Source organism: Hemitrygon akajei, chromosome 30, assembly GCF_048418815.1.
Source record: "Hemitrygon akajei chromosome 30, sHemAka1.3, whole genome shotgun sequence".
In the NCBI taxonomy this organism is placed as follows: domain Eukaryota; kingdom Metazoa; phylum Chordata; class Chondrichthyes; order Myliobatiformes; family Dasyatidae; genus Hemitrygon; species Hemitrygon akajei.
This window is the reverse complement of record NC_133153.1, coordinates 21,218,668-21,244,734: the sequence shown is the minus strand read 5'-3', so window position 1 is coordinate 21,244,734 and position 26,067 is coordinate 21,218,668.

The window sequence follows — 26,067 nt, the reverse complement described above, 5'->3', positions numbered from 1 at the left end:
TGGATGCATCAGCAAGGGAGATGAGGCTGAGTACAGGGCTACGGTGGGAAGCTTTGTCACATGGTGCGAGCAGAATCATCTGCAGCTTAATGTGAAAAAGACTAAGGAGCTGGTGGTGGACCTGAGGAGGGCTAAGGCACCGGTGACCACTGTTTCCATCCAAGGGGTCAGTGTGGACATAGTGGAGGATTACAAATACCTGGGGATACAAATGGACAATAAACTGGACTGGTCAAAGAACACTGAGGCTGTCTACAAGAAGGGTCAGAGCCTTCTCTATTTCCTGAGGAGACTGAGGTCCTTTAACATCTGTCGGACGATGCTGAGGAAGTTCTACGAGTCTGTGGTGGCCAGTGCTATCATGTTTGCTGTTGTGTGCTGGGGCAGCAGGCTGAGGGTAGCAGACACCAACAGAATCAACAAACTCATTCGTAAGGCCAGTGATGTTGTGGGTGTGTAACTGGACTCTCTAACGGTGGTGTCTGAAAAGAGGATGCTGTCCAAGTTGCATGCCATCTTGGATAATGACTATCATCCATTCCATAATGTACTGGTTAGGCACAGGAGTATGTTCAGCTAGAGACTCATTCCACCGAGATGTAACACTGAGCGTCATAGGAAGTCATTCCTACCTGTGGCCATCAAACTTTACAACTCCTCCCTTGGAGTGTCAGACACCTTGAGCCAATAGGCTGGTCCTGGACTTATTTCCACTTGGCATGAATAACTTACTTTTATTTAATTATTTATGGTTTTATATTGCTATATTTCTTCACTTTTCTTGGTTGGTGTGGCTGTAACGAAACCCAATTTCCCTCGGGATCAATAAAATATGTCTGTCTGTCTGTCTGTTTGTTTTTATCTACCATTAATACACAAGAAAATTAACCTCATGGTGGCATGCTTGCAACAGGAGATAGAGTAAAACACAATGGGAGATAGAAAAGGCATGTAAAAAGGATAATGTTATGATCATCATGGGGGGGAGGGTTGAATATGCAGATTAAATTGAGAAAATCAGGTTGGGACTGGAACCCAGGATAGGAAGTTAGTAGAATGCCTATGAGATGGCTTTTCAGAGCGGGTTGTCGTTGAGCCCACCAGGGGAAAGGAAAATCTGGATTTAGTGTTGTACACTGACCAGATTTGATTAGGGAGCTGATGTTAAAGGAACCCTTAGAAGTCAGTGATCATAATATGATACAATTCATCTTGGAGGTTGGGAGAGAGAAGATACAATCAGATGTCTCAGTATTTCAGCTGAGTAGAGGGAATCACAGAGGCATAAGAGGGGAATTGGCCAAAGTTGTTTGGCAGGGAATGACAGAAGAACAGCAATGGGTGGAGTTTCGGAAGGCACAGGAAAGATACGTACCAAAGATGAAGAAGTATTCTAAAGGGAAGATGAGGAAATGATAGCTGACAAGGGAAGTCAAAGACAGCATAAAAGGAAAAGAGAGGGCATATAAGAATAGCAAAAACTAGCAGGAAGTTAGATCAGGAAGACTTTAAAAACCAACAGAAGGTAACTAAAGAAGCTTTAAGGAGAGAAAAGATAAAATATGCAGGTGAGCTGGTCATAATATAAAGGTGGATAACAATTTTCTTTCAGTTATATAAACTGTAAAAGAAAGGCAGGACTGGATATTGGACCTCTAGAAATGACACTGGAGGGGTAATAATGGGGGACAAAGAAATAGCAAAGGAACTCAGTAAGTATTTTGTGCCAGCCTTCACTGTGGAAGACAGCAGAGAAAGTCGAGTGTGTCAGGGGATAAAAATGAGTGTAGTTGCTATTACTAAGAAGAGGTCAGAATCAAAATCAGAATTAGGTATAATATCACTAGCATGTCATGAAATGTGTTGTTTTGCAGCTGTGGTACATTGCTGTGCTATACATAATAAAAAAAACTATAAATTACAATAAGTATATAAAAATTAAATTAAATAAGCAGGGCAAAAGTATTGTGAGGTAATGTTCATGGACTCATTGTCCATTCTGAAATCTGATGGTGGAGGGGAAGAGGCTGTTCCTGAGACGTTGACTGCGTGTCTTCAGTCACCTGTACTTCCTCTTTGATGGTGGAAAAGAGAAGAAGGCATGTTCTGAGTGATGGAGGTCCCTAATGATGAATGTCACTTTCTTGAGGCATTGTATCCTCGATGATGGGGAGGGTTAGTTCCCATAATGGAGCTGACTGAGTTTACAACTTTTTTCTCTTGCTGTGAAAGGGGGACATCTTTTTTTCCTTATTAGGGAGACAGAGATCCTGTGGTATGTCGAATTACTGGGAGAACAAGTAGTCTTTGGGGTACTGTGAAGTCTGTGTCTTTCATGATGCTGTTGACTTTCTGCAGCTTTTTATGATCCTGTGCAGTGGCTCCTCCGTACCAGAAGGGCTTTGTCAAGATGCTGCACGTGACTCTGCTAAACAAAATAAGAGCACATGGTATTATGGGAAAGATACTAGCATGGACGGAACATTGGCTGACTGGCAAGAAGCAAGGAGTGGTAGTAAAGAATGTCTTTTTTGGTTAACTGCTGGTAACAAGAACTGTTTTGCAGGGGTGGTGTTGGGACCACTAATTTTCATGATACATGTCAATGACTTACATAGTGTAGATGATGAAATTGATGGCTTTGAGGACAAGTTTGTGGACTGATAGATGGAGGGGTAGATAGTGTTGAGCAACCAGGGAGTTTGCAGAAGCATCTAGCCAGATTAAGAGAATGGGCAAAGAAGTGACAGATGGAATACAATATGGAAGTGAAAAGTCATGTATTTTGGTAGAAGGAATAAAGGCATATGTTATTTTCTAAACAGGGAGCAAATTCAGAATTCAGAGGTGCAAAAGGATTTGGGAATCCTCCTAAGGCAGGATTCCCTAAATGATAACTTGCAGTTTGAGTTGGTGGTAAGAAAAGTAAATGCAATGTTGGCATTCATTTGGAGCGGACCGGAATATAAAAGCAAGGATGTAATGCTGAGGCTTTATAAGGCTTTGGTCAGACTGCAGTTGGAGTATTGTGAGCTGTTTTGGGCTGTTTATTTAAGAAGCAATGTGTAGGCATTGGAGAGGATCCAGTGGAAATTTATGAGAATGAAAGGCATAACTTATGAGGCTGGACTCACAGGAGTTTTGAAGAATGAGGGGGTATGTGCTTGAAACTTATCAAATATTAAGAGGCCTAGATAGAGTGGATGCGGGGAGGGTGTTTCCATTAGTGGAGGAGTTTAAGACAAGAGGGCACAGCCTCAGAATATAAAGATGTCCCTCAAGAACAGAGATGAGGAGGAATTTCCTTCGCCAGGAAAGGGTGTCAAACGTTACAGGGAGAAGACAGGAATATTGGGTTGAAAGGGATCAGTCATGATCAAAGATAGAACAGCCTCAAAGGGCCGAATGGCCCAATTCAGTTCCTATGTCATATGGTTTTATTGTCCAAGAAATTCTAACTATGCCTTCCCACTGGCTACAGCATAGCTGATGGAGAGCTGTTGAGTGTCAGTGGAGGACCTCGCAAGTAGTCTTGGCCAATGACTTTGGACAACACTGGGTGCAGAAGGCCTGGCTTTGGTTTCCACCTCTCTAGTATGAAAAACAATCATCTGAACTGAGTTCATGGTGGGCAACAAGATGGAATGGAGGCAGGAACCACACAAATGTGATCTTCTTGAAGTATTGTGGAATTTTTTTAGCCAAAGATGGGGAATCTGTGGAATTCATTACCACAGATGGTTGATAGGTTTTTGATTAGTAGCGGCGCCAAAGGAGAAGGCAAGAGAATGCAGCTGAGAGGGAAAATGGATCAGCCATGATGAAACGGCAGAGCACTCGATGAGCTGAATGGCTTAATTCAGCTCCAGTCACTTGTGGTCTTATGGTCAGCTGTTTGATCCTGCAATTCAGATCAGAATGAGTTCCAGAATGCCTCCCAACCCTTGCCATAATTTGAATCTACTTTTAAATGTGCAGGCAGCCTTGATCTGGTTCTCGTTGCATGAAAAATTAGGTGTCTTGATGATGTGTTAAGTCATAAATGCAATGATAGTACTTCATCCAAGCAACAAGTAATCAGGCAGCATGAAGTTGGTGTGCTCTCCACGTCAGGTCAAATCTCACTTCATAGCCCCCCAGCTTGTGTTTGACAATTATTCATTCTAGCCCCACGAAACTTCAAATAAAATAAATGGGCTAACACCATCCACCAAAATAATGAAATAGAGAGATGTTAATTAAATAACATTTTTAAACTATCTTTCAATTATTTTCCAATAATTTCCACCCCAATAAAATTCCATGGGAGAAAACATCACCATCTATTCCAATCACTACAATGGTTAATGCTTTTGATTAATTTTCTCCAGCTTGGTAAGGGTTACCAAGCCATCAATGGCTATTCCTGCCACCTTTCACATTTTCCCATGTGCTTAACCTGTAACCCTATGATACAAATTGTACAAATGTGGAAGTTAACCTGGCACAAATTTATACACAAGCAAAGACTATATGTATTATTCATAAGCATAAAAACTAACTATTAGATTATTCGTGTAACTGGTTTTAATTAAGCATCATTTGTGCCCCATGCTACATTCTCAAAAGCTTGTAGTTCATCTTAACAAGGATATGGACACTCAGTTTGGTTCGTTAATGCTATAACAAATAAAAAGAGTAGTCATGTCTTATCAGGAAGGAAGTAAGGCTCTTGATTTGACAACATCTTTGTGTGTCAAAAAAATCATTTTTGAGGAAAATTTGAACTTCATTTTAGCAACGTTTTTATGTACACTTTTCTTTTTGGAGGGATGATGGTGTGATAGAAGGGTTGTTTTAGAAGTGATTCTCCAGACATCTTCAAACTTAGTTTTATATGAAATTGGTTCCAACTCTTTCCAAATAATCAGATTTGTCTTGACAGTTTCTATTTGTGCTTTCCAACTGACTACTTCTATATTGACAACTTCCAATACCAGTAGAGAAATTTCTGCTTCACTTTGTGAACTGCTGTCAAAATGACACTCATTTATGGAAGCTCAAAGGGCTGGTAGTTAGCATGTGTGATGTATGAAAGATGATAGTGGTTAATCTTTTCAGAAGAGGATGTTATTGGTATTGACGTTGTTGTTGTATATAAAGTAATGCAGATGCTGGAAATCCAAAACAAATACAGAAAGTAATGTAAAAATCAGCAGGCCAGTTAATAAATGTGGCATACAAAAAAAATTTTCTTGGAAAGGATGCACCAAGCACATGCGGGGTTCGTGCTACTCATCTTTTAAATTATAGCTTCCCCTAATAAGGATGCCAGGTCTTACCAACAAGGATGAAGGGTTACCAAACACAGAAAGTTCGCCATTGAGGTTTGTGGTGGAGTGAACATGTCCCAGAACGAATCCTCTGAAACTTTTGACAGCAAACAAAGCCCCGTAATATTGACATAATTTATAAGTAAAATGCCTTTTAAATATCAAAATACCTCATGATAACTTAAAGAAGTGAAACACCTAATTGAAAATACAACCTATGTTATTTTCCCCTTTCTTCCCTACAGCCCCACAATTGTTTTTCCAAAGGATGGTCTCCTAGATCTGGATCAATAATTAACTCTGCAGGTGTTGAATTAACTGCTGGTTATTCCTGGCATTACCTGACATTATTGCCATTGGGTTCAGATGTTCTACTTGCCTTTGAGTTAAAGGAATTTGTGTTGAAATAACAGGAGTCAAATATTCTGAAACAAAACCCAAACAGTTTTTGGATGCCTCTTTAAATTAACGCCTTAATTGCCTGCTGAGAGGTATACAAAGTTTCCTCAGCAATGTTTAAAAAGTTGCACAGTCATTTTCTTAAATCTAAGCACATTTGATATTCAATAAAAGTATAATTAAATAATCTTTTATTTCATTACTGTTTGCAGAATATTGATGAACATAAATATTTCCTGCTATAACCGCATATTTTGGTTTGCAGCATAAACAATTAAAATACATCCCCTTTGCATTTCTTACCTTCATTACTTTCCAGTTTCAATCTACTATCCATAAAAGTTGAATTTATCTGGTTGCCTGCCATAATAGAGTATGATATAAAATGACTCAATGTTCAGTTCACGGAAGTGGTATATCCCTCATGTATTGCGTTACCAGCTTTTGTTTTTTAAACAACAAATTTTCAATCATTTCTATATATATGCCTTGAAATTTGGAGATACCCCTTCCCCTTTACCTGTTAAATGATGATTAGGGCGTACATTCCAATGTTCTTTAAGATGGAGTGGGGAATAGGATGCCTCTTTCTTGTATTTTTTATCATCTCTCACTAGCTTAATTCAGCATTAAGCATACTGTAGTACTCACTCCAACTGTAATAAACATAATGGATTGCCAGTGCTTTGCCTATGATAAGCTCCATGAAACTCTCTAGGCTCATAAATACTCAACTGTGGTCTACAATTATACCAAAATGGGAAAGTGCTATTCATTAATCCATCATTGAACTGGAGTCAGTAGCCCACCTGGCAATTACCTGCTTGTAACTATTACAAATTCTTAGTTCAAACGTTTTTCCTTTAATTTATTGATGTGGGATTAGAGCAGTGGTTCCTGTGCGTGCTGCCACAGTGAAGAAACTGCACTTAATAGTGTTTTAACTTAATTTATCATTGCCTTAGTCATCTGCCATATTAACATTACATCTCTCCTGAGGTTGAAACTGAGAAGATCCGGTAGTAACCATATATGGCATAATTTTATTTCAGCTTTAGATAATATCTTATTCCAGGCATCTCCAGTATTATAATTGTCATGATGCGCTGTTTACTATGATGGAGAAATCTTCATTCGTCATTAAAACTTCTCTGTTTCAGACATACAGTGGAATTACTTTAAAGTGCTGCTAAGGATTAAATTATAATATGATTATGGTTTCATAAAGAAATGAGTTGAAAAACTAATTTACATATAGTAGAACCTCAAATAGCAATGATTTTAATGCATTTTTGCAATATCTTCTTTTATTTAAATATTAACATTATTATTATCAAAATTAAAAAAATAATAATAACTCGGGTAGGGAGATGGGACATGCTAACCCCCAGCACAGAGCTCAGAAGCAGGGAGAAGAGATTAAAATAATTACATTGAAACAATGGCTGAATCTGAAATTCACTGTCTTAATAAATGATAAAGGCAGAAAACTCCAGCACATCTAAAATCTAGTCAGGTAATCAAGACTTTGATAAAGCTGGACCAGCAAGAACTAAAAAATAGAACTAAGCCAGCAGTGTTTTAACTAGTGTGGACTTGAAGGGGTGAATGGTTTGAATAATGTGGTTAATTTTCTAGGATTCTATAAACTGGAACTTTAGTTTAATTTCTTATCCATGTTACTAAATGAAGAGCTAATTTCTAACATTGTTATGCAACATTTCCAGCCAATTCTGACAGTGCAAGACTTTCAATGCTAAATTCAAATTTTACCCGAGATTACTGTATATTCCCTGTTCTGATACATATCATGAGTTTTAGAATGTGGTATGGTGATCTGGTATATATCTTCTAGAACTGAGTTAAAAGCAGTGAACAGTAGCCACCCAAGACGTGGGTTTAATCGGTGCTACTTTCTGTGAGAAGTTTGCAGGTTCTCCCAGTGACCACGTGGGTTTCCTCCTGATCTCCCGTTTTCTTCCACATTGGTCACATGGTGCACCACCAATGTTTGGGTGGTGTCAGAAGGACATGTCACTGTGTAGCGTCTCTAAATGAAAAGTAAAGAAAAGCTGGTATCGAATCAAGAATTAACTATGGTTCAAGATTACTATCAACAGTTAATTGCAAAAAACGTGGTATTATAATCTACCATTTTTTCTTCCAGTTTTATGCTTTTGTGGCTGATACTATCTTGCTCTAATAGTATACCTGTAATAGGATATGATGAGATTAGACCTTAAGAACATATGTGCAATGTTGATAATATAGGTAAATAATTCTACTTAAGGTAACAAAATATACATTGAACTTACGCAAGTTATCTTGATAAATTATTGTACAGGGTTCCTCAGAGTAACACAATGCTTCCACTAACAAAAGCCCTTACTGCTTATTTGATTTTACCCCAAGCATTCCATGCGGTGAACTCTTTAATTTTAATGCTGCGTGCACTTTGATTCAAATTCAGTTTTTCTCTCTGATTGATAAAACTTGACTATGACAAGTACAAGGTAGATTGAATTTTCATTTTTCTATTTACTAAATCAATTCTAGCAGATTATGTTTAATTTTTACGGATTATTAAAAAGAAATTAAAATATAAACTACCAACCAATGAGTAAACACTAGCTAGTTAATAAGGCATTAATATGAAAGCAAATAGAAATGTATTATTTCAAAGATTCAAAATACATTTATTATTAATATTAGATCGTATTTTACTATTGTTTTTCTAAAGCACTGAGGTGAATCATTTTAGGGATAATATTTCAGCTTTTATTTCCAGAAATAGGGAATGTTTTAGTAATTCTATTTGTTCATGGGGTTTGACGTGCTTTGACTGCTCTGAACTGTTAGAAGAATCAAAGACTGGAACAAACGGTGTGCACAGGTTTGGCTTCCAGCCTCCGTTGACGGGAAACCGAGAAGTTTTCCGTAGGCTCAGAGGCAGTTCAAAGTTAAAAGTTCAAAGTACATTTATTATCAAAGTATGTATGCTATATACAACCTTGAGGTTTGTCTTCTTGCAGGCTGCCATGAAGCAAAGAAACACAACAGAACCCTTTAAAAAAAACTACAAAACAAAGACTGCCAAACATCCAATGTGTGAAAAACAGGACAAGTCATGCAAACAATAAAATAGTAAACAAATAACACACAGAACATGAACCATTGAGTCCCTAAAAGTGAGTCCACAGCTACAGAACCAGTTCAGCGTTGAGGCAAGTGCAGCCGGTCCAGGAGCCCGATGGTTGCAGGCCACAGCCATGGAGCCAGTTCGATGCTGTGAAGAATAGTGATTTAGATCAACGCTGTTAAAGGAGCAGTATTAATTTAATTCTAGGTTACCATTTTTGAGTTGCCACGATGGCATTAGCTCTTAGTTTAGGAGTTTTTAGTTAGCGGCCTCGTTGGCCTAGTGTTTATTATTTTCCTTTGTTCTGAATAGTTCTTATTAAAATTCAGTGAACTGTTCATTTTGTATCTGTGTCTCTCCCTCTGCACTAAGCTGTCAGAAAGACTTGACCAGAAAAATGGAATCAGTGGAGAGGGAGAGCAACTGGAATTTTACTGGTCCGCTGGGGGAGAAGTTGAAGTCAGTGGAAGTTTGCTTGGCAGAAATACCTCTTGCAGTGCGCAGCTTCTCTCAGAGTGGCAAGCCCAGCCTAAGCTGGAAGAACAGGCGTCTGCACTCACAGCAGAGGTTCAGCAACTCACCGCCAATAGCCAGAATCGTGTGGCAGCCACGACTGCTCTCTCTGCTGCTATCCAGCAGCTCTCTGCCAGGACAAGCCCCACGTCCAGTAACAGCACCTCCACCCATCCTCCTCTATTGCAGTCGTATCAGCCTCAGCCACTAATGCCCCGATTCCCTTGGCTGCTTCCTGACCTGATCTGAGCATTCCTCCAACAGGGCAATACTCCAGAGACCCCAAAGGCTGCATAAACTTCATTACCCAGTGTGAGCTGGTTTCCAAGCCCAGCCAGATCGGTTCAGTGACTATGAATCTAGACTGGCTGACGTAGCAAATTAGATGGACTCCACTAAGCCTGTTCAATGCCCTATGAGAACAAGATTCTCCTGCAGCTCAGTCTTTCCAGCTATTCTTAATTGAGTTCAAGAGAGAGTTTGTCTTCCCAGTACGGGGTCAGGAAGCTGCCCACTGACTCCTAGAGCTGCATCAAGGGGAAGGGTCAGTGAGAGACTACGCTGTACAGTTCTGTACTCTTGCGGTTGAGATGGGGTGGAACAGGAGAAATCCCTCATTGCTTTCCAGTGTGGGCTGAGCAGAGGTCTGACATGAGACAGCAGTGCATGATGAACAGGACAAATTGGATGACCCGATAAAACTGACCATTCGAATAGGAAACTGAAAGAGAATGATTGAGCCTCCCACTCATTTGATCTCTGCCTGTCTTCACCCCCTCTCTTGTCACCCAATACAAAGTCCGTGGAGGAGTCCATGCACGTGGGGAGGTCTGCACCTTTCTCAGAAGGAACGAGATCAGCGCAAAAGAAAAGGTCGCGGTGCCACTACTGTGTCTCTCCGTGACACTTCTGGACATCATGGCCCAAGCACCCAGTAAAAGAAGAGACCCTGTCAGTAAGAAGGGGAATCCTGATGGGCCGATTCTCCCTGTAAGCATCCTACCCTCATCGAGTAATGCTCTTATAGGCATCCGTTAGTCTCTTGAGACCATGGATTTGCACCTTGGAAGGTTTCCAGGGCACAGACCTGGGCAAGGTTGCATGGGAGACCGGCAGTTGCCCAAGCTGCAGGCCTTCCCCTCTCCACGCCACTGATGTTGTCCAAGCAAAGGGCACTAGGGCCCAAGCAGCTTGGCACCGGTGTCGTCACAGAGCAATGTGTTTTTAAGTGCCTTGCTCAAGGACACAACACGTTGCCTCAGCTTAGGCTCGAACCAGTGACCTTCAGATCACTGGACTGAATCACAAATCACTAGATTTGAAAGATGGAAGTGAAGGAACCCTTAGGAGGCAGTGATTACAACATAATTGAGTTCACTGTGAAATTTGAGAAAGAGAAGCTAAAATCCGATGTGTCGGTGTTTCAGTGGAGTAAAGGAAATTACAGTGGCATGAGAGAGGAACTGGCCAAGGTTGACTGGAAAGGAACACTAGCAGGAAGGACGGCAGAGCAGCAGTGGCTGGAGTTTATGCGAGAAGTAAGGAAGGTGTAAGACAGATATATTCCGAAGAAGAAGAAATTTTCGAATGGAAAAAGGATGCAACCCTGGCTGACAAGAGAAGTCAAAGCCAAAGTAAAAGCAAAGCAGAGGGCATACAAGGAAGCAAAAATTAGTGGGAAGACAGAGGATTGGGAAGTTTTTAAAAGCTTACAAAAGGAAACTGAGAAGGTCATTAAGAGGGAAAAGATGAACTATGAAAGGAAGCTAGCAAATAATATCAAAGAGGATACTAAAAGCTTTTTCAATTATACAAAGAGTAAAAGACAGGTGAGAGTAGATATAGGACTGATAGAAAATGATGCTGGAGAAATTGTAATGTGAAATAAGGAGATGGCAGAGGAACAGAATGAGTATTTTGCATCAGTCTTCACTGAGGAAGACATCAGCAATATACCAGACATTCAAGGGTGTCAGGTAAGAGAAATATGCGCAGTCACAATTACAACAGAGGAAGTACTCAGGAAGCTGAATAGTCTAAGGGTAGATAAATCTCCTGGACCAGATGGAATGCACCCTTGTGTTCTGAAGGAAGTAGCAGTGGAGATTGCAGAGACATTAGCAATGATCTTTCAAAAGTCGATAGATTCTGGCCTGGTTCTGGAGGACTGGAAGATTGCAAATGTCACTCCGCTATTTAAGAAGGGGGCAAGGAAGCAAAAAGGAAATTATAGACCTGTTAGTTTGACTTCGGTGGTTGGGAAGTTGTTGGAGTTGATTGTCAAGGATGAGGTTACTGAGTACCTGGAGGCATATGACAAGATAGGCAGAACTCAGCATGGTTTCCTTAAAGGAAATCCTGCCTGACAAACCTAGTGCAATTTTTTGAGGAAATTACAAGTAGGCTAGACAAGGGAGATGCAGTGGATGTTGTGTATTTGGATTTTCAGAAGGCCTTTGACAAGGTGCCACACATGAGGCTGCTAAACAAGATAAGAGCCCATGGAATTATGGGAAAGTTACATACGTGGATAGAGCATTGGTTTATTGGCAGGAAACAGAGAGTGGGAATAAAGGGATCACATTCTGGTTGGCTGCCGGTTACCAGTGGTGTTCCACAGGGGTCTGTGTTGGGGCTGCTTCTTTTTATGTTGTATATCAACGATTTGGATTATGGAATAGATAGCTTTGTGGCTAAGTTTGCTGATGATACAAAGATAGGTGGAGGGGCCGGTAGTGCTGAGGAAACAGAGAGTCTGCAGAGAGACTTGGATAGATTGGGGGAATGAGCAAAGAAGTGGCAAATGAATTACAATGCCAGAAAGAGTACGGTCATGCACTTTGGTAGAAGAAATAAACGGGCAGACTATTATTAAAATGGGGAGAGAATTCAAAGTTCTGAGATGCAATGGGACTTGGGAGTCCTCGTGTAGGATACCCTTAAGGTTAACCTCCAGGTTGAGTTGGTGGTGAAGAAGGCGAATGCAATGTTGGCATTCATTTCTAGAGGAATAGAGTATAGGAGCAGGGATGTGATGTTGAGGCTCTATAAGGCACTGGTAAGACCTCACTTGGAATACTGTGTGCAGTTTTGGGCTCTTAGTTAAGAAAGGATGTGCTGACATTGGAGAGGGTTCAGAGAAGATTCACTAGAATGATTCCAGGAATGATAGGGTTAACAAATGAGGAACATTTGACCACTCTTGGACTGTACTCCTTGGAGTTCAGAAGAATGAGGGTGGACCTCATAGTAACATTTTGAATGTTGAAAGGCATGGACAGAATGGATGTGGCAAAGTTGTTTCCCACGGTGGGGGAGTCTAGTACGAGAGGACATGACTTGAGGATTGCAGGGTGCCCATTCAGAACAGAGATGCGAAAAAAATTTTTTAGCCAGAGGGTGGTGAATCTATGGAATTTGTTGCCATGGGCAGCAGTGGAGGCCAAGTCATTGGGTGTATTTAAGGCAGAGATTGATAGGTATCTGAGTAGTCAGGTCATTAAAGGTTATGGTGAGAAGGCGGGGGAATGGGACTAAAGGGGAGATTGGATCAGCTCATGATGAAATGGCGGAGCAGACTCGATGGGCCGAATGGCCGACTTCTGCTCCTTTGTCTTATGGTCTTATGGTCTTAGACTGATGCCTTATCCACTAGGCCACACGCCAACACGAGTAATGCTCTAAGTTTCTACATTGTGGGGTTCTCAGACCCATGAGCTTTTGGCATTAATTGTTGCCGGAGCAGGCAGGAACCTCATGGATATCCCTCAGGCTCAAAGACAGGGAGTTCCCACACAACAAAACAGATAGAATATTGATGTCAAGGCTTCAAGGATGCGTGCTTAGCCCGCTGCACTACTCTCCCCACACTCATGCCTCAGTGGCAAGGCTATCTATAAATTTGCCGGTTACACAATTATTGTTGGCAGAACTTCATATGGTGATGAGGAGACATACAGGAGCAAGATAGATCAGCTGGTTGAGTGGTGTTGAAACAACAACCTTGCACTCAACATCAATGAGATTAATTTGTTGTTGGACTTCAGGAAGGGGAAGTTGAGGGAACACACACCAGTCCTCATTGAGGGATCAGCAGTGGAAAGGGTGAGCAATTTCAAGTTCTTGGGCGTCAACATCTCTGAAGATTTATCATGGGCCCCATGTACTGATGCAATTACAAAGAAGGCATGAACGTGGCTATAATTCATTAGGAGTTTGAGGAGACTCAGTATGTCACTGAATACTTTCACAAATTTCTACATTGTACAGTGGAGAGAATTCGAACTGGCGGCATCACCATTGGACGGGTCACCCCCACAGGATTGGAAAAAGCTACAGCAAGTTGCAAACTCAGTCAGCTCCATCGTGGGCACTAGCCTCTCCTGCATCAAGAACATCTTCCAAAGGTGATGCCTCAAAAAAGCAACATCCATCATTAGGCACTCCCATCACCCAGGACATGCTGTCGTCTCACTGCTACCATCAAGGAGGAAGTGTAGGAGCCTGAAAACACACACTCGCCATTTCAGGAATAGCTTCTTCCCCTCCCCATCAAATTTCTGAATGGAAAATGAATCTACTAACATTACCTCACTATTTTATTTCCTCTCCTTTTGCAATGCTTAGTTAATTTAATTTTTAAAAATATATATTTCTTTACAGTTTTTGGTTTTATGGTTTTTATAGTAGTCATGTACTGCTGCCACAGAACAACATTTTTCACAACCTAGGCAGTGAGATTAAGCCAGATTCTGATGCTGATCCTGTTTTAACAGCGCCTCCTATAGACTACACCTAACATCATCCATGAAGCTGGTGATATCCTCCCCCCTCGCTCCAGTCACCCGCCCTCCCCCACCTGCCTGGGTCTATTCTGTGCAGCACATCCAGTATCTCATTGACTGCGTAGCCCTATCCAGTATCTCATTGACTGGGAAGGATATGGCCCAGAAGAACGTCCTTGCAGTCCAGCTCAACACATCTCTCACCCAGAACTTCCAGTGGGCACAGTCCTCTGCTGCCTCAAAAGCTACATCTAGGGAGTGGGGTCCATGTCACAAACAGAGTCTGGCTGGTCTCACAGGCAGGCAGCTGAAAGAAGAGAGCACTCACACAGGTGAGAATGTGCATGTTCTAGCCAATTAGGATTTCTTTGTAATTGTAATTCCCTTTTGATTCAGTCTTGTCAAGTCTTGGTTAAAACACAGTGACAACACTGCCTGCTTACCTTAGTCCGCATTCCGGGAAAGAAGATTAGTGCTTAGGTAGACTCTGTTAAAAGAGTGGTACTAATTTAGTTCTGGCTTACTGCTTTCAAGGCGTAGTGACAGCGCTAGTTCTTTGGTTAAAGTGGTTTTGGTTAGTGACTCTGTTGTCCAAACATTTATTATATTCCTTTGTTCTGAACAGTTCTTATTAAAACTCAGTGAAACGTTCATTCCATGTCTCTGTCTCTCCCTCTGCACTTGGACTATCACTGAACTCCTATAACTAGTAGCTCAAAACTTTGTATGCAACTGGCCCACCCATCTCTTCTTGCAACCCATCAGTTCGCCTCCCTTGTAATTTGGAAAGACCCTCCTCCTCTCTAATCAATAATACCATGTTCACCTCAATGGAGAAAAGTTATTTTGGAGACACATCCCAGCCCATAACTGACTATCTTGATGCAACCTGCAACATTCTTTAGGGGTGCAGTAAAAAATGGTTCAGCATTCCCTTTTTTACCACTTCAATAACCCAGAATTGTCCATTTCCTTTTCTCTGTTTCCTCCAAGACTAATCAAAAATTTACTTGATGCTTCCCAGTACAACATGCCTTTGGGCCACCTTGACTGGGCAGCTTGAGGCCTGGGTGCTCCAGCATCATCCATATTTTTTTGCACTTATTTCATGCCATCTTTAATTTTGCAGTTATGTGACCTCCTGATTTCCTGCCAAACTTACCCGTAATGGTCAAATCACTAGGCTGATAAGAACATAAGACGATGGTCCCTACTTGCACCTTGGAATCATCCCATGAGTGAGGCTGCCTCACATTTTCAAGTGTCAACAATACCATACGCTTTATCATTGACATGTTAAGTCCATTTCACAAAATAGTTCCCCTGTTTTGTGTCCTTCCCCTAGGTCCTGAATGTTATTGTTTGCCCATAGGAATATTTCCACTCATCCTAATTGCAGGACTAGTAGCTGAATTGGTTCATCTATCTGAAGCTCAACAATATTCCTGCCACTTCCATTGTTTGCGTGTATTACTGCTCGACTCAGAGAACTCCATGCCCCATTTTGTTTACAATAGACTACCAGGTTGTTACTCTCCCAAAGTCCTTCCAAACTTAATGTAGGTGAAGCATCACAGAACTCTTCTGAATTGGTGTCATGGAAAGCAAATAACTGAGGCTGAATGTCAACTGGATGTCCTTTATTGAAAGCAATCACTCATAACAGTGTCTGGTAAAATAATGTACTGAAATCATCGTGCATGACATAGTCATTTCTTACACTCTTTTACATTTTGTACACTTTGAGCATGTTTGGAAATTCAGCAGTCTGTGGGAATTCTTTATCAGTAGACCACGTTATTCAATAGACCAAGCAAGTCTGACCTCGTTTATGGTTCAGACATGATCATTTCCACTGAATATCACTGGGCAGCAATTAGAAATGGGAGCACAGAGCAAATAATTTCATGTAGCCCAGAGATGCCAAACTATGTTACCAAGAATGGGACTAATTATGTAGACAGATAAGGATTTGAGAAGTGAACAGTGTTTAAGACTCTCCTCCCTCTATGTTTCAACTACAGTAAAATATTTGCTTACAACACTATCAAGGGATCCACTGGAAATATTTTCAATGCTCAGTCCTTTTTAAGTGTACAAACAGTCCTTTTTACACTTCTGCTTCCTTGGGAAGGTTGCCAATTGAAAAAAAAAGATGCACAAAGGGCCCTTAAATGAGATTAATGCAACATGCTTCAAACATTCCATGAATATAATTGGCATAAGTAATGCATCCTTCTGCTAATTTGGAAAAAAAGATTTAAAACTGAAGTGCCAAAATGAGAAATGAAGAAATGTAGTTCTTTTCAAAAGTGTGTGGCTTAATATTGCTCAGGTTTATTGTAAAATAGTATCTTGACACTCACAATTGCTACAGTATGATTTTACTTGAAACCTCAAGGCAGTTTGGTAACATGCAGGTATTCTTTCCTCAATGTGTAGGAGGTCAAGTGTCTCTTATTCTCGCGCAAACCAGGCAAGCTAAAAGGTTTATACTCTAAAATAGCTTTTCCTGAATAATTACTGTGGGGTTAAGGGAGATGCAGAACATAAGTGAATTGCAGATGACTCACTAATCGATGCCACCAAATATTCAAACCGAGAGTTTAATGGTCCACACGCCCTCTAGAGATGCGGGGAGTACTTCCAGGCATATTTCAGAATTTGAAAATCACATTTTGCTACTCAAGCATAAAGTATTTTAAGGTTAAAAATAGTTTATCCTATTCTTTGATTCATATGGATGTCAACTTCCTGACATGCTTGATGATCAAATTCCTTCTTAATTGTTTGTCAGATGCTCCCACCAGCTAAAAGAAAAATAAAAGGTTAATTTGAAGTTTCTGAACTACATCTTGCCTGTAAACTGTTTTATAATAAAACTGAGAAGTGTTGGCTGTTATTGTTGATCGGGCTTGAAAGTTTGATCAACGACTGTTCATATCGGTGAGTACCAGGGACACCGTGTCCACCCTTCGGAACAATGGAGTTCTAATTAAGTGAAATATTTTCCACCAGGGCTAAATACCACAGAACTAATTATCTGTGGAAATGTATTAGAAGTTTTATTTTGGTTACAAAACTTCTTCTAACTGAAAAACTTCTTTCTTGATCACAGGGGAGACTGATAAGCTAAGGCTGACCTTAAAGTAAATAAACAAGGAATTATCTTCTTCCACTGTCAATGCTTCTGTGTCCAATACTGTAGCAACGGAAGAAAATGTCCTCAGGAGATTAATCTGATCTGTAAAACTGATATTGTTCAAAAGTGTTTTTTCCCCTGGTGATATTCTGTATAAATTTATATATTTAACTATCTTTGTTTAGATGCAGTAACTCAAGTAGTCCATTGGCAATGATTCTATATTCCGTCTATTCTAGGGATGGATAAATTCACCCTGAACTATTCAATGGATCCAAAAGTGGCCATGGGTTTAGTTCTGTTTGCAATGAATTGGAAAGATAGCTACCATTCCAACTATTTTCATTTTCTTGTGTCTCTTTTCAGTCTTCTTCTTTTCAGTTTTCCCCAACAAGTTCAAATCTCTCAGATCTGATATAATTCTTGTAAATTCCCTTGATTTTAATTTCTTCATTGTTTCTATTGTTGCTTTATAATTATAGAGACCAGGTCCATCTGCAACATTGAACTTGGAGACTTATGAAGGTATTATAAAGTTTAACATCAATTCATAGCCTTACAACATAATCTTACAGAAATAAAAATAAATGATTAGCTTGACTTGACTAACTTGAATCTTCATGCCTAATATATGTTTAAAAACAATCTCTCTGTTTCTTAACCCTATATTCATAAGTATTCTCATATACTATGTGTCCTCTGTATTCTTTCAATGGACTATATCATCGTAAACTTGACTATATTGGGATTCATTTATCAATTGCACACAAATCTTGTTTTGTAGCCTGGGGAAAGATACACACGCAGGACAACAAATACTTTTTTTGGTCTTTAATTCCTTTATCTGTTTTAGATGTTTTGATGCAGAAAGAGGGTATCAAAACAAAAATGACAAAATGAATTTAAAAAAAAACACAGTTCCTGCAGTTACAATCTCATCTTAATTTTGGACCACACCCTTGTTACATATGCAGTATGAAAATAAATAAAACAATATATACAAAACCAATATGTAAGTGGCAATTCTAAAAATAACACAATACAAACAACATTAGAATCCTACCAACCATGAACGTTATACACGTCAAAAATATGAATAAATACATCTCATGTAAGTTTTTTATGCAGAGAGTGGTGAGTGTGTGGAATGGGCTGCCGGCGATGGTGTGGAGGCAGATATGATAGGGTCTTTTAAGAGACTCCTGGATAGGTGCATGATGCTTAGAAAAATAGAGGGCTATGGGCAAACCTAGGTAATGTCTAAAGTAAGTACATGTTTGGTCCAGCACTGTGGGCCGAAGGGCCTGTATTGTGCTTTAGGTTTTCTATGTTTCATCTTAACTAAGAGATATACTCACTTTGGTGCACATGTGCCTAACTTCTAAACACATATAGGCTAAACCCTGAAGCGAGTTCTGCTCGCTCACTCTACTTGAACAGAAATTTACACATTCACATTACTCCTTCACATTCACTTTCAGTCATGAAACAATAAGGAAAGACAAAATAAACTTTTACAGTGTATTCCCTTGGAGTTTAAATTACTAAGAAGACTAACCTACTAGGCCAATAAGGAACTTTGCACAACCACGCTATCCAGTGCTGATACCTTATTCGTGAAAATCTAAAGCATCCACATGTAAAACATGTCAAATTACCGATATTCTAGATTTACAAACAAGTGCAAATGAATTTACATGGATATTATCAAATATTATTCACCTTTCCTCACCATACGACTAGCATTCGATGTCTTTTCTAGAACCTTGCAACTCTTCTTCCTACACACGTGCATAATGGCATCACTGTTTTCTCTTAAAGGCACAGGCAGCAATTTTTAGCATTACCAGGGTGAACACATAAGTCCACTTTAACAGGAAAAAGTGATATTCAACAGTCACCTGGTTACACTTGTGTATTTCTTGATGCTCCATAATTTGTGGCTGATAGAAAAAGGCTAATACTTGCTGCTAAGCTTGGGAGGAAGACTACTAATAAATTCTCAGCTGTGGGGCAAACAAAAACTGGTTCTGTCTCCTGTGCCTTTGATTATGAGGCTTCATGGTGTTCACGCAGACCTTGAGCAGTCCTTGCATCAGCTTTCAACTTTTGTCTCCATTACTGCAAGTCTTGAATCCTCTTTGTAATCAATGAGGTCTCTAATCCTCTGCCAGGTCTGACCAGTGTAGGGTCAAATAGTTGATTCCCTAGCTTAAAGTTTGGGAATTTGTCGCAGGATTGAGTCTGGTCCGGTGGTGTCCAGCAAATGAAGTCGAGTGACACTTGCAGAAGAAAACTTTGACTTCTGTGCAGATAAGGTTCACCAGGATGTTGCCTGGGTGGGAGGGCTTTATTTATGAGGAGAGATTGGATAGGCTAGGCTTATTCTCATTGGAATATGGGAGGCCGAGGTGTGAACTTACCTCTAAAATTATGAGCGGCATAGATAGTGTAGATAGGAAGTCCTTTTTTATTGGAATGTGCGAGTGCAAAGCTAGAGTGAACAGGTTTAAGGTGAGATGGGAAAAATTTAAGGGCGATCTGAGGGGAGAGCTTTTCATACAAAGGGTGGTTTTATATAGAACAAAGTGCCGGAAGTGGTGGTGGAGGCAGGTACAATTACAATGTTTAAAAGGCGTTCGAAAGGAGCAGATGGATGCAGATCTATTGCAGGTAAATAGGATCAGTATAGATGGGCATCACAATTGGCATGGACACGTTAAGCTGAAGGACTTGTTTCTGTGTTGTGCAACTCTATGACTGCCTGACTCTATATGTAGAAATGTGTCAGTTATTGAAGTTTTAATGGGTGAATGCTGGCAGTTCCAAATGGAACTGTCAACTTCAGCCCCATAAATATTAATGTATATCTACTGGATCATGGGAGACACTGAATATTTTCAAATTCGTACAAAAAGTCAGCATGTATATTTTGAAAGACAGCCAACTCTTAAAATGTTATTCTGAGAAAATAAAGCTTCACACTTGTATCATCAGTTTTCTATGGCTAAGGCAGTTGTTCAACAGTAATTCTAACTTAAAAACATTATGAAGAATTCAATTAATTTGGATCAAATAAAATCTTACCACTTGAATTTTTTTTATTGCAAGAATAGAATGAGCAAAGTTAAAGATCACATCAAGTCTTTGATATTGCCTTGATGGCATCTGTATCAATGATACCTGACTAGGGTAACACCACAATAGTATTCGGATTTCTACATTGAACTACTTGTGCATGAATGACAGAATTTACACTCAGCTTAATACATAATTGATGACAAAAATGTCAATTTTGCATTCATTACATGACAAATTCCTATTCATTCCCCTGAGTTGTGTTGTGAACTCTTGCTATATTATTTCTATGTGATATCTTCAACTTTGTAATTTCTAACACTGCTCCTGGATTTCATATTGTGTGTTAGTGTAGTGACAACAGGGATCTTGCAGTGATTCTTCCAAAGCACCATTGCTCATGATTAGCCTCTAGCTTTCACCCTCCTCTCACTCTGTCTTGGTGCCACATTGTTGTGCTGTGCATTTTGCTCTCATTTCCTGACCTTATTCATTTTCTGATCTTATTCATGAATCTGTCATGCTGAGTAATGTCAAAGGCCAGTTGAAAACCCAAGCAGGCTAAACCATCTTCTTAAATTACGACCTGTTCTGAAATCTTTTCCAACTATTCCTTATTATCTTTTCAATTGTTCTTAAGTTTCACAATGATGCGCGCTACATTTGTTCTGTTACGTGTTTCATATACTGGGATCACATGGGCTATTTGGCATTCTACAGCTACCATTACTTTTCCTAATGCAATTTCATATCGTAAGGCAGCACGGTGGAGTAGCAGTTAGTGCAACACTTTACAGTGCCGGTTGTAAGTTCTGGATTCAATTCCTGCTGCTGTCTGTAAGGTGTTTACACAGTCTCCCCATGACTGTGCGGCTCTCCTATGGATGCTCTGGTTTTCTCCTACATTCCAAAGATGTATGGTTACATTTAGTAAGTTGTGGGCACACTTTGTTGGCACCAGAGGCATGGCAGCCCTTGTGGACTGCTCAACATTGTCCTCACTGATTTGACACAAACGATGTACTGCCAACCTAATGGTATGAACATCCATTTCTCGAACTTCTGGTAATGCCCACCTCCCTCTTCTCTATTCCCCATCTCATTTCCCTCTCTCACCTTATCTCCTCACCTGCCCATCACCTCCCTCTGGTGCTCCTCCCCCTTTTCTTTCTCCCATGACCTTCTGTCCTCTTCTATCAGACTGCCCCTTCTCCAGCCCTGTATCTCTTTCACTAATCAACTTCTCAGCTCTTTACTTCACCCCTCCCCCTCCCAGTTTCACCTATTTCCCCTTGTGTTTCTTCCTCCCCTCCCCCCCACCTTCAAACTCTGCCCTCGATCTATTTTTTCTCCAGTCCTGATGAAGGGTTTCAGCCCGAAACGTCAACTGTACTCCTTTCCATAGATGCTGCCTGGCCTGCTGAGTTTCTCCAGCATTTTGTGTGTGTTTACTGTATATCATTGTATGTTTCAATGACAAATAAAGCTAATCTTTATGTATTATTTCTGTCATTTCATTCAAACTTCTTTCATATATTGTATGCTTTACAATCAATATTAACACAGGTCTATCCACTCTATCAGTTATCTTTACCTTTTATTTTAAAAGTCTCAAAGTTTGAGAGCAACAAGTCAGTCAACATCTGGGGAGAAAGAATCATAGATAACGCAGCTATTATCCTTTTGTTCTTGTTTCAAATGTTTAAAATATTAAATAACAATTGAACTAAAGGGTGTGTTATTTACTCTGCAATATTTTTAAATTTTGTTTTTTGAATGCAAATATCCTGATGGTCTCACTCCTCATGTTCTTTGTGATCTATTCTAGGCTATTACTCACCAAGGTATCTGCAGTCTTACAATTCTGGCAATTTATGTCCTCCAGAATTTAATTTGCCATTGATAGAATTGTCTCCAGTGGCTAAAGCCTGGACTCTGGAGGTCTCTTGCTTGACCTGCACTTTAAAACTTACCTTTTTGATTAACATTTTACCTATCTGCCTTAATATCTCCTTATGTGCAATTTGCATTGCAAGGGGTCAGACTAGGTTGGCAGTGGGATAGGGGCCAGATTGATATGTCAGATGATGGAGTAGCTGGTGTAAAGTTAGGTGCAACGTGTAGAGAAACAGTGGACTGGACATAAATGCAGTCAGTTCGATGGGTTGAAATGTGTTTAGAATGAGAAGTATTCGGAGCAAGTGTGATTAATTTAGAGAATGCATCAGTACATGGAACTCTGATGATGTGGCCATTACAGAGACTTGGCTGTCACAAGTTTAGATGTTTCAAAAGGAACAGGGAGGAAGGTAAAGGAGGTTGTAGAGTTGCTAATCAGAGATAGTATCCCAGCTGCAGAAAGGGAGGACAATGTAGAGGGATCGTCAACTGAGTCAGTGTGGGTGGAAGAAAGAAACAGGACGGGAGCACTTACCCTATTGAGAGTATTCTGTATTCCCCCCAATAACAACAGGGACACTGAACCATAGATCCGTAGGCAAATCTTGGAAAGCAGCAAAAACAGCAGATGCTGTCATGGGTGACTTCAACTTCCCTTTTATTGGTATATCTTAGTACAAGAGGTTTAGAAGGGGCAGAATTTGTTAGGTATGTCCTGGAAGGATTCCTGACAGATTGACTAGAGGAGAGGCCATACTGGATGCAGTACTAGGCAATGAACTTGGTCAGCTGACTGATCTCTCGGTGGGTGAGCATTTCAGAGACAGTGACCACAACTATCTGGCCTTTAGATAGCCCTGTGTAAGATAGGAATTGATGGTGTGGGAACAAATTTGACTGGGTCAGGGGGGAGATAAGATGCAATTAGTCTGGAGCTTGGAAGCATAAATTGGGAACAGGTGTTCTCAGTGAACTATATGTGGAGGTTGTTTAGGGAGTACTTGCATGGAGTTCTGGATAAGTTTGTCCCATTGAGGCAAGGATTGGATGGTAGGTTGAAGGAACCATAGTTGACAATAGAGGAAGAACATTTACTCAAGAAGAAAGGAGTATAATGAAGGCTTAGGATGCAAAAATCAGAGAGGACTCTTGAGAATTATGAGATAGTCAGAAAGGAGCCAAAGAAGAGACTTAGGAGAGCTAAAAGGAGCATGGGAAGACATTGGTCAGAAGGATTAGGGAAAACCCCAAGGAGTTCCATTGTGTATATGAAGAACAAACAACTAACTAGCGTGAAGGTAGCACCAATCAGGGATAAAAGAGGAAACGTGCCTGCAGTTGGAGGAGGGGTCTGTAATGAATACTTCGCTTCAGTACGCAACAGTAAAGAGGACATTGATGAACATGAGGACAACATACGTTTGTAGAACAGACTAATATGCTGAAACAGGTCAAAGTTAAGAAAGAGGTAGCATTGAAACTTTTGAAAAAACATTAGGATAGGTAGGTCCTGGGGACCAGTCAGGTTATACCTCAGGTTATTATGAGAGACAAAGGAAGAGATTGCTGCACTGTTGGTGATAATCACTGGTCACAAGAGCAGTACCAGGTGATAGGTGGATGGCAAATGTTATTCCTTTGTTTAATAAAGGTAATAGGGATAATCCTTGGAATGCCCCTTGTTGTCTCTTTAAAAATGTGAGGAAATAACTTTTGAGTTTTTAAACAGCCTGATTGGTGGAGAAATGTTTCTTTCCCGTTTACTCATGATGAACAACTTCAATGGCTCCTCAGTGAAAGAAGTGATAGGGAATTCCTTTCTGATGTAGGTAGAAATTGCATTACTGTATCATGCAAACATTGAAGTGATTTGTTCCTTTGCAGGACACTTGGCCTTTCTTATTCACCAAAATAAAACTGCTGGATGAACTCACTGGATTGTATAGTGTCTGTGGGAGGAAAGGACTGGTCAACATTTTGTGTTGAAACCCTGCAGAGAGTCCTGATTTTGCAGGTTGTTTGTTAGCTCCAGATTCCAGCATCTCTTGTCTTTTCAATCTCCATGACTTTTCTTAGTACTTGCCAAATAATCCATGAAACACTCACAAAAAATTTGCATTTCTCATCTTTGATAAGATATTGAACATTTATTTCCTGTTTTCTTCCAACTACACCAATCATGAGTTCTGTGGTGAACCATAGAGTATTGGGCTTCTAGGTTTCTTGAATACCTGTAGTTACTAATTGTTATCCTAATGAGAGCCACTAAACCTTTGTGTTTTCTTTTTTATCTTGTCAAGTTAATTGTGACTGGCATGGGTTATCTGCATTCTATGATTATTTAAAGGATACTTTTAACCCTGAGTTTGGAGTCCTCAGAAGAATTAGGGGAATTAAAAGTTATGGGTAAAAGGCAAGTAGGTGGAGATGAGTCCATGGCCAGATCAGACATGATCTTATGTCCTTGTGTTTGTGGAGAATGATTTGTCTTGCTGTGTCGCTCAGTCGTGCCTCCAAAGCTCTGTTGTTATATCTACGCCTAACCTCTTGTTTCTATCTCTTCACGGGGAGTCTGCTGTTGCCAGTGACAGAATCTGTCGTTCCTTTGCACTTGGGTCCAGTCCTGTCAATGCCCATCGTGACACCTTCTTTGTGACTTTAAATAATTTGCTTTTCTCTTTGACAAGTTTTAAGAAAGGTGCTTTAACCAGAAGCTTTTATTCTGACTCTCTTTTCACAGATGTTGCCTGATGGAGTGCTTCCAGCATTTTCTGTTTTTGTTTGAAATTGAACAACTAGACTTGGTAAGCTGCGGGGAAAAAATGATTGATTATTTTATCTCACTCCTGGTATCATCTGTTTTTGCTTCAGTGCCAGATGAAAAGACTTACACTGTTGGTTAAGAGCTCTGGGGGGCTCAGATATCAGCACAGTGTAATTATACTAGTCCAGTGACACACACTAAAGTCTTTTGTTCTTAGGGCAAAGAAAACATCAGAGCAGCTTAGCAACAAGTCACAAGTCATCCCTCAGTCTGTCCTTGGCTTGATGTGGAGATTAATATCAACAGAAGTGCTTGGCTGGAAACCAGAAACAAAAACAAAAAATGCACGAAACTCTTATCGGGTCAGACTGCCTCCATGGAAAGTGAAACGTTCTGGCTTCCAGTCTGGAAAGCGTCAACAGAACCAGGAAAGAGTTCTGATGGAAGGTCTTGCATCTGTAGTATTATTGTTTCTTGATGATTCCTGGTCTTATGAGTGTTTCCAGCATTTTTTGGTTGTTGTTATGGGTTAGAGATTGATTCCAAATGATATCTTCCAGTATTGGCTGGCCAGAGCTTCACAAGCAAAAAATGTGCCAAAAGTTTCATAATTTTTTAAATATAGAATGTGACAGTCGGAAATAGAAAACATCAGCAAGCAACTTCAGGCACATGACATTTGTTTTAATCAGCCTGATCAATGAACAGTTTCTAAGTTCAAAACATATTTATTATCAAAGTATGTACAGTGCCTTGAAAATGTTTTCAACCTCCAAACCTTTGTTCACATAAATGAGTATTAAAACCAGGGATTTTGATCAATTTAACAGAGCATACTTATTTGTTAATCACATGCTCCTTTTCTCAGTAGAGCCCAAAATGCAGGGAATATTGCAAAACACGAAAAACTAAAAAATCAGAAACTGGACTGTCAGCAGTTCAAAGGTATTCAACCCTCTTTGCTCAGTACTTAGCTGGACTACGTCTCGCTGCTATTACAGCCAGAAGTCTTTTAGGATAAGTCTCTGTTAGCTTTG